At 38.2% G+C, this 11,829-nt stretch overlaps 1 protein-coding gene and 1 long non-coding RNA gene across 9 annotated transcripts in view; one reads left to right on the forward strand and one right to left on the reverse strand.

The window, feature by feature from the left end:
• Positions 1–11,829, forward strand: part of Znf385d (zinc finger protein 385D) — an 867,824-nt gene that overhangs the window by 799,919 nt on the left and 56,076 nt on the right. The gene's annotated exons all lie outside the window — the stretch shown is intronic.
• Positions 1,491–11,829, reverse strand: part of LOC104861087 — a 53,732-nt gene continuing 43,393 nt past the window's right edge. Inside the window, exon 6 of the long non-coding RNA XR_779901.3 lies at positions 1,491–1,798. This is a non-coding gene — a long non-coding RNA (uncharacterized LOC104861087). The remainder of the gene's footprint in view (positions 1,799–11,829) is intronic.

Genomic DNA, 11,829 nt, shown 5'->3' on the forward strand with positions numbered 1-11,829 from the left:
TATAAGCATTTTTGTTTTGCTTTTCTGACTATCTGAGTTTAATGAGCATATGCCTTGGTGAAATTCTCCTTTCATCAGAATTGTTTGGTGTTCTATAAGCATCACTTACCTGTATTTTAAACTCATTATAGTTGGGAAGTTTTCTTGCATGATTTTTTGTGAGAATGTTAGTGAATCTGTCTGTGCTGTTTTCTGCAATGTATAAATTCTATGATTTTTTTTATTTTAGTTATTTCTGTCTGACATCTTTTCAAGGATTCCATTTTCTTGTTGAATCTGTCATTCAAATTTTGAACTACTTTGGTAAGCTTGCCTAGTTTTTTTTACCTCTCCCCAAATTTACCAAGGGCATCTTGAGCATAATTTGCTGTAATCTCTTGGTTCTTCTTTGAACTCTTCTATTTTCTTCATCCCTTTTAATAACTTGTCATAGATTTCTGCTACCTGATATTAGTTTTCTTCTCCCTTTGTGACCCTTTGCTCTGCCTTAGGGGAGTTGAGGGAGTTTGGAGATCTTTAATTTCCTTTTTTCGTCATTTTCCTACTTGTATCTGTGTTTATTTGTTTTATATATATTTAAATTATATATATGGACCTTTTTAGTAGGCTATTACCTCCCTGTGAATAACTTTCAGCTTTATGTTCAGTTAGTTCTATTATTTATTTTTTGTTATTTACTTGAAATGATTTTGACTCTGTCCCTGTGTCTTGCCACAAGAATTACCTCATTTCCTTACAGCATCCACAGATTCGATCTTAAAAACGCTTCATGTGTGATAGTCCTTACAGTTACTCTTTTCCTTTCTGTTGTCTGCACACCGTGACTCTTTATTATTTGTCATTGCTCTGCAGTGAGGTAGGTGAGAGAGGGTGGGGAGTGTTTGGATGAGTAGCGGTCAGCACCAAGGGGGAAGCTTGAAAGGGAGACTGGCAGTAGATGAGAAGAAAAGATCGATGCCTGGTCTGATTTTATGGGGCTACTTTTAGTTGAGTTGAAGATTTAGTATTGAGACTTTTCAGATTTGTGGGGCAAGAGTGAGATAGGGGCGAAGGGTGTTCATTTTGTGTTTGGGGAAAGCTGTGTGGTTATCAGAAAGCACTTGGTTGTAGGGAGGGCGGTAAGCTAAGTAAGACATGGAAGAGCCAAAGGCATAGGAGGGGAGGATGGAGGAATTGTACTAGTAAAGATATCTGAGGGGACCAAATATGGTGAATTGAACAACTTGGGAGGAGGCGTTTACGTGGTTAGAAAAAGAATAAAGAAATATGTTAATAATCTTGTCTCAGCGGATTGAGGTGAAGAAACCAGATAAAGAGCTGAGACAAGGGATAGAACCCAGACCCTGATTAAATCAGCACCAGTGAAAGAACAAATATACAAGTGTAACAAACTAATCAACACATGAAGTCATAAAAGAATGTAACATAACCCCTTTACTAAATAAAAAAAAAATCAAACCAGTAAGATGTTTGATGGGAACACAGATTACATATTCCAGTGAGACACTGCATATGTAATTTCCAAATAGCTCCTTTGCCAGAGGGTGTAAGTGCTCACACCCCGATAGCTCCTCTGGTCTCTCCACAGCAACAGTGAACTTAATTCAAGGCTCAGGACCTCTTTCTGCCAGGTTGCAGGTATTCTTGCAGAGTCTGATCCAGTCTCAATTCTTCAGTTAGGAACTCTTGCTGTCCGTCTCCCTGGGTGGATTCTGATGCTGAATTGTCCAGAGTCAGGATTATTCCTGTGCAGTCAGTTCACCTACAGCAGTAACAGGCTAGTCCGTTACAGTGGTATCTGTCAGGGATAGATAAGAAATAACAGAGCATCAGACCCCTTTTGAGTCTCCCTTTAGCCTTGAGAACACGGTGCCCATGTGAGCTTCCAATCCTGTGTAACTGAAGGTGAAACTAGCGTCTGGCCACAGGAACTGAGTCTGTGATCACCAGGGCCTGCGTTCAGTGGGACTTCCCAGAGTCTGCTGTCCAACTGCTGAGCTTCCTGTGGCTGTCCTTCCTCATCCACACTGGGAACTTGGCAGGGCGAAGCAAACAAGGTGCTGCCCTGGGGCGCAGGTTCAAACACACAGCCCTTCCCTGCAGTGGTTTTCCCTCCAGCTCCTGCTCCGTGCCTCCCTATCCTTGAGCACTTGTACAGCAGTCACTCACCAACTGTGGAGCCTAGAGGGCTCTCAGGAAGCAGTGGCTCTCCTTCCTCCTGCCATCTTCAACTGCTTAAGACTCCCCTGGTCCTGTTACAGTTCCCCATGAGCAGAGAAATTGTTTCCCTTTGCCTATTGGCTGGCAACTAGCCCGCTGCTGTCAGCAGCACTGTGGTTTCTTCACTATGGCATGGCCATGTCTTCTGTATCCCTTGATCCTATTTTCTTCCCTCTGTCAGTTTTCTTGTGGTTCTTGTGTATCCTCCTCTCACTTCGGTTCCTCTTCAAGCTATTGTTTTCTGGACTCTAGACACTTTGTCCTGGAGAAGTCGAGTTGCTGGCACTCACTGGTCTACCATTTTGTCTCCCCCTGGCTTTTCCTGACTTAGGCTTTAGATGTCTCCAATACTGAAAGTATGGTAACCTGGACTTGACTTCTGAAAGTCATCCATCTCTTATGTATTTGTGTATAATACTGCATAATGTATACTGCTGACAAACATAAACACTACATGCACTTATTTATTTATATGAGTCATTTTTAATGCATATCTTTAAAGTTATTTCATTATAGCCAGACTTTATAACCAGCATTGATGTCAAAAAACATAAGGCATCTTTTGTGGATTTTAACTCTAAACCTCTGTTGAAATTTGAGAGGCAATATAAAGGGACTTGAAAAGTGGCACACTTCCATAACTGTTACACATCTGCTACATTGGCTTACAAATGTCCGTCTTAACCTGAGCTGTCTCCTGGGGTCTTTCTTTTTGATCTTCTCACAAAGCCTCTGAGGGAGAATCACCCCCATGATAAAGGATCACACTGTGTGCATCTCAGCAGAGGAGGTGAAGTACCAATGTGAGAGCATTCCTGCCTAAAGTGCTTTTTTTTTTTTGTTAGCACTGGCTCAAGATTGGTCAAAGAAAGAGATTTTTATCAAGTGCTCCCTTCTCAAGTTTTGTGTAAGTGCCAGCACAGTCTTCTGGTAGCAGATCTTTAGAGATATTGAAGAAAGAAAAAAAAAGAAAGAAAGAAAGAAAGGAAATTCAAAAGAAGAGGAGAAAAAAACTAACACTTATTTGAATATTGTAGTTCCAGGAATTTTGAATGTAAATCAGCAATGACAAATTATACATTAGAGGTGACCAGAAATTTTTTTTGTCATTCATGTTTGAGTAAGTTAAGATGAATAATATTTTGCTCTTTCTATTAGGCTGATAAAAGTTTTGACCTAGATGTTACACAGAATTGCTCCTTGAATCATGGGTGAATTTCACAATGAATTCTTCATCTTGCAATGAACACACTGTATCCTCCAGCATAATGTATGACTGCAGCTGTAAGGATACAAACCTCTTAAAGGACATGTCACCTGCTTCCTTTAGGTGTTGGTATAAAGATGAGGTGAGAATTAAGATTGAATTGATGAGCTAGTGCATAATATAGTGTTAGAGTCTAAAAATAACTGTGTTCCTTCTCTGTATGTGCATATATATTCTAAAGAAGAGGGAAAAATTTCCTTCTGCCTTCTAGGAGTTTGAGAATTTAGTCTTTGACATAAGCTCACACCAGGCAGATTAACAGGAGAAGTGATAAGCAAATGTACATGGGCACAGCAATATCATATGGCAAATACGAATAACTGAGAATAACAAATAGGTGAAATGCCAAAAAATCATGAATTATAAGCTCTGCTTTTTGGAGAGGGGAAAAAAAAAAAACAAACAAAAAACTGCAGCTTCAAGACCAGCCTTTTTCCCTTCCAGGAAACTCATTCCAAAAAAAATTCCTAAAGGTCCTTTTCACCTGTAAATTGAACTTCCTCCAACTCCAAAGATATACCTATCCTTTTTACCTATAAATTGCACTTCCTCCACTCCCTAAAAAGCAGCAATTTTGGCAGGCAGCATTTCCCAACTTCCAGCACATACAGGTGGCTCCTGTTTTAATCTGACAGATAGTACGAATACACATGTAATATCACGAAAGACACCTCTTAGCTGTGCCCCACTCCCTTTTATAATGCACTTCGTTTCTCTGAGCACCCACACTCCACTTTCTTAGTAAATCTTATTAAACCCTTTTGATGTCTCTTTTACTGGCAGGTCCTAAGAATTCTTTTTCCATAACAAGAGTCAGCAAACCTACGCATTTATTTTAAAAGGGGGGAATATCTTCCTTATTTCAGCCTGAGGAACCTCAGAGACCAAACCTGGCGACATAACCAAACCCCAAGGAGATCTAGATATGTCTGCATCCTATTTGGAGTGGGTAGGAGAGAGGACGTAGGCAATCTAGGGATGTGTATATACTTTGGTGAGAAGAAGACAAATACATTACCACCCACGACAGAGTCTCTGGGTGTGGGGCTCACTTCCGTCTCCTCTCCTTTGATAGGACTTACTTTTCCCTGGCTGATGAGATTCTTAGAAAAGGAATCCATGACTCTTGAGTTTCCTTCACAGGATCTCTCCCTAGATCGATAAAGGGAGTTCAGAGGCCCTGCCCCGCCTTTGGTGTCCTTCAGTTGCCCTTCGTTTGAAGTGAACAACATATCAGTGTGGCATATTTTGGGGTAGCTTCTCCTGGATTCCTTCAATACAGATGCACATGTGCGTGCATTGTGTATACGTGACTGCTTGTATCAGAAATGTCAAATGTATAAAGTAAATGGTAGGCAGAACACTTAACCCCTATCTGTGATATGCCAGTCATCTGGATAAAGTTTAAAAATTAAAACTCCCAGTAGCATTGTCTACAGATGCCATCCTCCTGGAAACATCTGTACCTGGGTATGCTCGTGAAGGAAATTTTTTTCCCACATTTTTATGCCATTTTTAGAATTGAATAAACATAAGCTTATGTAATAAAATATTTACATTATAAAATAGAAATCCTAAAACAAAGGAGTTGAACAATGATCAAATATGACAGAATTGCAAATGGGTGCCTATAAAAACATGTGGACAATTAACTTTTCCTTCCATTTGGGAAAGTGAATGGTTGATAGCTGATAGTAATAGGCATGAAATGTGGAAAAAAAGATGTGGCGATAGCACATTTCTCATAATCAGGAAGTCAGGAAGATTCTGCAAGTTCTTAGTAAAAACAAAACCCAAGCTAAAACAGATATTTGAATTAAGACTTACATTTATCTTCTGTGAATTCTGAGCTCCTGACTCTTTGTGATCTAGCCTTCGCCCATCATTTTGGCAACTCCTCTACATCTCTTTCTCATTTCTAGCCCAAGCAAATCACTTGAGAACTCCAATCAAGGTATTTTGCCTAGAAAAATCCTCCCTTACACATCTCCCCTTCCCAAGCATCATGTACTGGTTAATACTCCTGGTTGGCTGAGTCCCACTTCCAGGCTCCTGTGTAAACTTAGTCCTACCACATATTAAAATTGTTTGTCTTCTCATGTGCCAATCTCATGCATTTTCAGCTCCTTGAGTGAACGTATACCTTTAGTCGTTCTTCATATTTCCTAAGAATTTACCCCAAGAATTCTATTAACATTAAAAACAAACTGTCCCCCTTATATAGTAACAATTTGAATGCATACAGTCAAGAAGTAATAGTAGCTGAACCTACTATATTTACCTCCTTTGTAATAGGAATAAAAGGTATTAACCAGCATAACTCAGAATTTGAATGTGCAACCACTGGGCTGAGAATTTCCCAGAGACAGCATAAAATTAACTCGCTATTTTAATTATCATAATTGCATTCAGATTCATCATGAAATTACTGTGCTACTTCAGTTTCTAATGAGAGTTAAGAACATTTTTAAAAGCTCTATTCAGTCAAATTGACTGTGTATTGAACTTTAAATTGTGACATTGGTGGCAGGTTAAATCTGAGGGCAGAGAGCAGATTCCATTCCATGGGGTACAGTTACTGCCACTTTGCCAGTGCACAGCCAGTCTGTAGTTTGCTTTTATGTTGTCATTACTGCTTTTTGGAGAAGCCTTGGCAATATTTTACTTTTCTGTAATTGCTCAAATCAATCACTCTCAGGCTAATAGTTGCTGCTTGGTCAAAGTGCAGGGTGAAGGTCAAGATGAAAAATGTGTAGCAGTAATGATACTGACCAATTTGTTCTTTATTCTATTTTTTGTCTAACCTTCTGTTTCCTTGCCAGTAAAATCAAGTAAATTGGGGAGGAAAGTGATGCTTTTCTACTGTGCTGCCTCTAAATAAAAGGTTTGCTAGAAAAGAAAAACTTTCTCACTCTTGACTGAAATGATCAAAGATTTTAGAATCTGATTCATTAACTCTAGACTATCTTTTTCATGTATCCATTCATTCATACTTATTCATACATCTACACGTATTTTTGAAATGTATAAAAGACTGCAGCAATGAAAACTAAGGTCCAGATTAGGAGTTCTACAAAGGTAGAAAGTAACAGAAATATTATGTATTAAACTTAATGTTAGGGTTTATAATCCCGGAAAGAACTCCTTTGAGAGAATGATCTATGTAGTGAATACTTGTCATTATATATAGTTTTTGTGTAGTAGTGGCTAATAATTATGGAGAAGTAGAAAAAAACTGTAATAAAAATAGTATAAAATGTGGTTTTTCTATAAAGTGGAATATTACTCAGCCATAAAGAATGAGGAATTAGATTCATTCATAGGAAAATGAGGATATACTCCTAAGTGAAATAAGTAAGTCATACATGTGTAAATACTGAATAGTTTCTCTGGTGTGAATAAACTATAATTGTACATAAGATCCTAATGATATAATTGACATTGTGAAATAGGAAGAAAGGGGCTAAAGGTGTAAGGAAAGTTGGAAGGGTAGGGAAAGCTAATAAGGGAAAAGAAAAAAATAAGAGAAATGAAAAAATGGAAATAAAGTATTCGTAAAGGGAGAGGGGAGGAGGGGGTGAAGGGAGGGCAGGGACAAGGGGAAAAAATGAGAACCAAGACCTGTCATGTAAAGGTACAAGATCCCAGTAATGAATGTAACTGTACTGTCTACCTAAAATGTACCAATAAACTCAATGAGGAAAAAAATAGTATAAAAGATTCATGCTAGTGGCTTATGAATGTCGTGGAAGTACCTAATGCTTGGAATTAGACATTTGTAAGCTTGCAGATAAAGAAACCATGTTCTAAGTTAAGAAACTCACTGAGGTCAACCAATTGCTTCACGGGCCTTTAGCCTTGCTGTATTTTGTTAGTCTGCAAAACAATCTTCCCATAACTCTTGATAACACTAACTCCAGTTTGGTTGCTAGCTAACATCACCATGTCTGTTAGATTATTCAAGGTCCTTCTGTCATTCAGTAAAACCTTCAAACACCCATAAGGATGTTGGTATAAATTATTTTCCTTGCATATCAGATGTTGGATATGTTAAAGAGCCTAATCTGTATCTTCACCCATGATTTATGATCTTCACATTTGTGTTGCTGTTTTCACTTACCTGGAAGCTGATAAGGGAAAATAAGGTCAAGGACCAAAGTTTAATATTGGGCCACATTTTGTTGTTGAAGAGCATATTGTTATTTTTATTATTTCGCCAAACAAAAAGTTATGTTTATTGCCAAGAACATTTTTGCCTCCTTGTATAAAATTTATGGTAGATAATTTAGTATTTTCACATGAAACCATTTCAATCTTGATTTTTCTGCTAATGCTTGATTTCACACTGCTATATAGACAATGACAGAATTCTCTGAAAAAATGAAATGTGAATCTTAAATACAAAAAATAGCTTTATTTTGTTTCAAATGTTCATTTTCCCATATGAATATATAAAATTATCAAATAAAGATACAAGACAACCTACATTGGAAATGATTGGACTTATACAGGATATGTATTATGTCCTATGAGTTGTCACTAGGGATAAGTGTTTTGATTTTTTTGGCAAATAAGATGATAATGCAGTCATTTGGGTGATTTTTTTTCTCATTGAGTTTATTGGTACATTTTAGGTAGACAGTACAGTTACATTCATCATTGGGATCTTGTACCTTTACATGACAGGTCTTGGTTCTCATTTTTTCCCCTTTCCCCTGCCCTCCCTTTACCCGCTCCTCCATTCCATATTTACAAATACTTTATTAACAGTTTTTCATTTTCTCAGATTTTTTTCTTTTCCCTTATTTCCTTTCCCCTACCCTTCCCACTTCCCCTACACCTTTGCCCCTTTTCTGAAATGTAGAAAGGATTGGTTCACGACTCAAAAATACCTGCTTCCTCCTGTGTTGCTAAGACATTTTAGACCACTAACTATTGGTATTTAAAACTAAGTTACAGTTGTTCCCCAGTATCCATGGGAGATGAGTTCCAGTACCCTTCGCAGCCACCAAAATCCATGGATGCTTATTTCTCTTACCTAAATTGGCATGGTATTTGCATATAACCTACTCATATCCTCCCATATATTTTAAAACTTGAAATCACTCATAATCCTGAGTACAGTGTAATTGTTATGTAAATAGCTGTTATCCTGTATTAGAGTGGTAACAGTTTATTGACAAGAAAATCTACACATACTCAGGACAGATACAATTTTGCAAAATTTGGTTTTTGTTGAATCCATGGATGAGGAACTTGTGACTTTGGAGGGGCAATGGTAATGTGGTCTACAGTTCAGAAGTCATAAATGGTTTTCCTATGAAACTCAATTTCCTGACAAGAAAAAAGTAGTTTTCATTTATACAGCTCTTTTAAAATTTCACTGTCATTATATAAAATATTACATTTTATTCTCATACAAAATAAGGCTAACCAATAGTTATTTCTTAAAGGTTGATATCCTAATTTTAAAGAACTTGCTTTGTGAAGAAGATTGGGAATATCTAAAATGTGAAAGAAGTCTTGGTTACCTCTCTAGTAGACACATCATTAATTTCTCATTGCTAAACAGTGTGGAAAATATGTGAGTGATATAGCATCTATTTTCTAGTTATTTCCAGGTACTAGTATGTATCAACTTTCATGTCCTAGTTAAGGGAAGTTTTGAGGTTCCTGCAGGGTGAATGGATCTTTTTTTTTTTTTTTTTTTTTTTTTTTTTTGGTACGGGGGATTGAACTTGGGTCCTTGCGCTTGCAAGGCAGGCCACCAAAGGGTTGAGCTAAATCCCCAGCCGTAATAAATGGATCTTTTAAATTTTTTTTTAATAAAAAGTACCTTATTCTAGGGACAGTAGGTGAAAACATTTCTTACTTCTAAGCAATCTAAGCTTCTAAGAAGATTATGCTTTTTTATGTTAGAAGAAATTATCTGATAACTGTGATTGAAGAAATGATAGAATGATTTTCTTGTCATGGCTGTCAAGACATGAGAGCTTCTGTTCACTATTACTCTCTTTATTCAAAATGCAACATCTTCTGTTAAAATTTCTAAATCATGGAGAGGATCACATAGTTGTTCTGAACTGTGTCCTGCTGAAATCTAATTTTTGTAATGTTAAAAGCACACACAGAAAATGCCTTCATTTAGAATCTGTAAAGCAAGCAGATGAAATTTCTGGGCATTCTGTCATCAGGCTGAAGCATTTCAAATACAGGTTTTAAAGAAAATTTGACTTTACTTAAAACCCTGCAAGGCCATTACTTTATCTTCCACAATATTCTATCCAGTGTAAGCCTCTGCACAATCTGGAGTTTCTGATTTTATCAACTGTCTTCTTATCTCAGAAAAGAGTGGAATATTACAAAGTATCACGTTCCCTCCTCTGGTTAATACACACATCTGTTTATAAACACCTTGCCTTGGACTCAGTTTAACACTAGTATTATGCAGGTCATATATGTGCCTACGCAGGATCTCTGTGGTGCATTTTCCTTAAATGCAAGTTTTACTTGTGTGTGTATCTTTACGTTTACCATGCAAACTAAAAATAAATTTTGCATAGCTGGATTAAGTTACAGAATGGTAAATATCTGCAATCAAAAATTTTTAAAAAGTCATCTATTTCCACTCAAGTTTCAGCATTATTATTTTTTTTCTGTAAAGGGCTGAAGAGTAAATATTTTAGCCTCTGTCACAGCTTGTCAGATCTGATACTGCTGGATGAAAGCAGCCTTTGGAAATATGTAAATGCATGAGTGTGGCCGCCTTCCATAAACCTTCATTTACTAAAAGAGGCAGCAGGCCTGATGTGGCCCATGGGCCACACTTTGTGAATCTCTCGTCCAGATGCTTCCAAATATTCATCTAGTCAGAGGTTGTTCCAGTTGTCTGCGTATGTAACAACAACAACAAAAAGAAAATTCCAAATTTTGCGGTGAAAAAAATCACTTATTAGTAGTGCCTTCCCTGATCCTGGTGGTCAGCTGAAGGGAAGCAAGGCCATGCTTCCAAAGTTGGGTACATCTGCGCTGACTCACAATGTCAGCTCTGTGAGCTGACTCAGGTCAGGCTATCGATGCTACCTGTTGCCTGGAACCTCAGCCACGGCTACCACAGGAGCCTGAGAGGCCTCTGTGTATGGATGACCTGGGCTTTTTCACAGCGTGACATCTGGGCTAGAGGAAAGGCAGGTGGAAGCTTTATTTTCTTTGATGACATAGCCTCTCATGTCTCATTTTTTTTCACTGAACTCTGCTTGTTGAAACAGGCACAAGGGGGGTTAGAGGATAGATTCTACCAGAGAACGGCAGCGTGATAAAGTAAGAAGAACTTATGAGATGGGAGCTGTTCCTGTGACTGCCTTTGGTAAATGAAATTTTCTATAGTAACATTTTATTTCATTATATTTTGATTGGAACCTTGGCAATAGAATAGATAAGGCAGCAAGACTTAGGAAGTAACAAAGGAGAAATCAGGAGAATGGCTAAAACAACCAAGAGCTACAACCAGATTTGTATAAGGCTCAAAACATCAGAGCCATGCATTTTAAGGAAGAAGCAAGGAAGCTGAAAGGAAGGGGGGAGGAACAGAGGGAGGGAGGAAAAAGGAATATACGTAAAAGATGAATCAGTATTCTTAACTGGTCAGAAGATTATGAGTCAAACCCAGACCGACAGGGAATAAGTCAGTAAGTGGTCTCCCAACTAGAAGAATATGATCCCCTTGATGCACACATTCTGATTCAACAAGGAGTTTCATAGAATTCTGGAGGTGTAGATCCCACCATGTCACGATCAACCAGAAGACAGGAAGGGCAGGCAGTCACACGGGGATTGTTGACTAGCAAAGCTGAATCTTGACAGGTGTCACAGAAGCAGAACTCTCTCAGAATGACCGTATCAACTACCACGAATCCGAAAATAGATGGAAACAATCCATCTGGGGAGGTAAAGAGTGAAGAAAGTCTTTAAAACCCCACACCCTAACTTCTCTCATTTTTGTGCTCAATAAGCCATTCTCTGCATTACAGCCCTCAGAAGAGCCCTTCAGAGCATGCACCTTGGTATGAGAGCCCTGAGACATCTATCTGTTGTGCCATTTTAATCCTCCAATCTCTGTGCACGGCCTTCTCTGTCTCTGGACCAAATGTGCCTATTTTTTGCTCTGCTGATTTAATAGCCCCAGGAAAGTTGGTAATGTAATCATAGAAGTTTTGAGTGGAACACTGGAGTTTCATCTCAAGCTCTTCTGTGTACTCCGTGAACCTAGTAGACACTGGATTTTGCTATATTCCTGCTGTTTTTGGTGTAGAGCCTATTGGAACCAACCTCTCCTCTGTGTG

Source organism: Fukomys damarensis, unplaced genomic scaffold (genome assembly GCF_012274545.1).
Source record: "Fukomys damarensis isolate Sample0158 unplaced genomic scaffold, DMR_v1.0_HiC HiC_scaffold_28, whole genome shotgun sequence".
Classification (NCBI taxonomy): domain Eukaryota; kingdom Metazoa; phylum Chordata; class Mammalia; order Rodentia; family Bathyergidae; genus Fukomys; species Fukomys damarensis.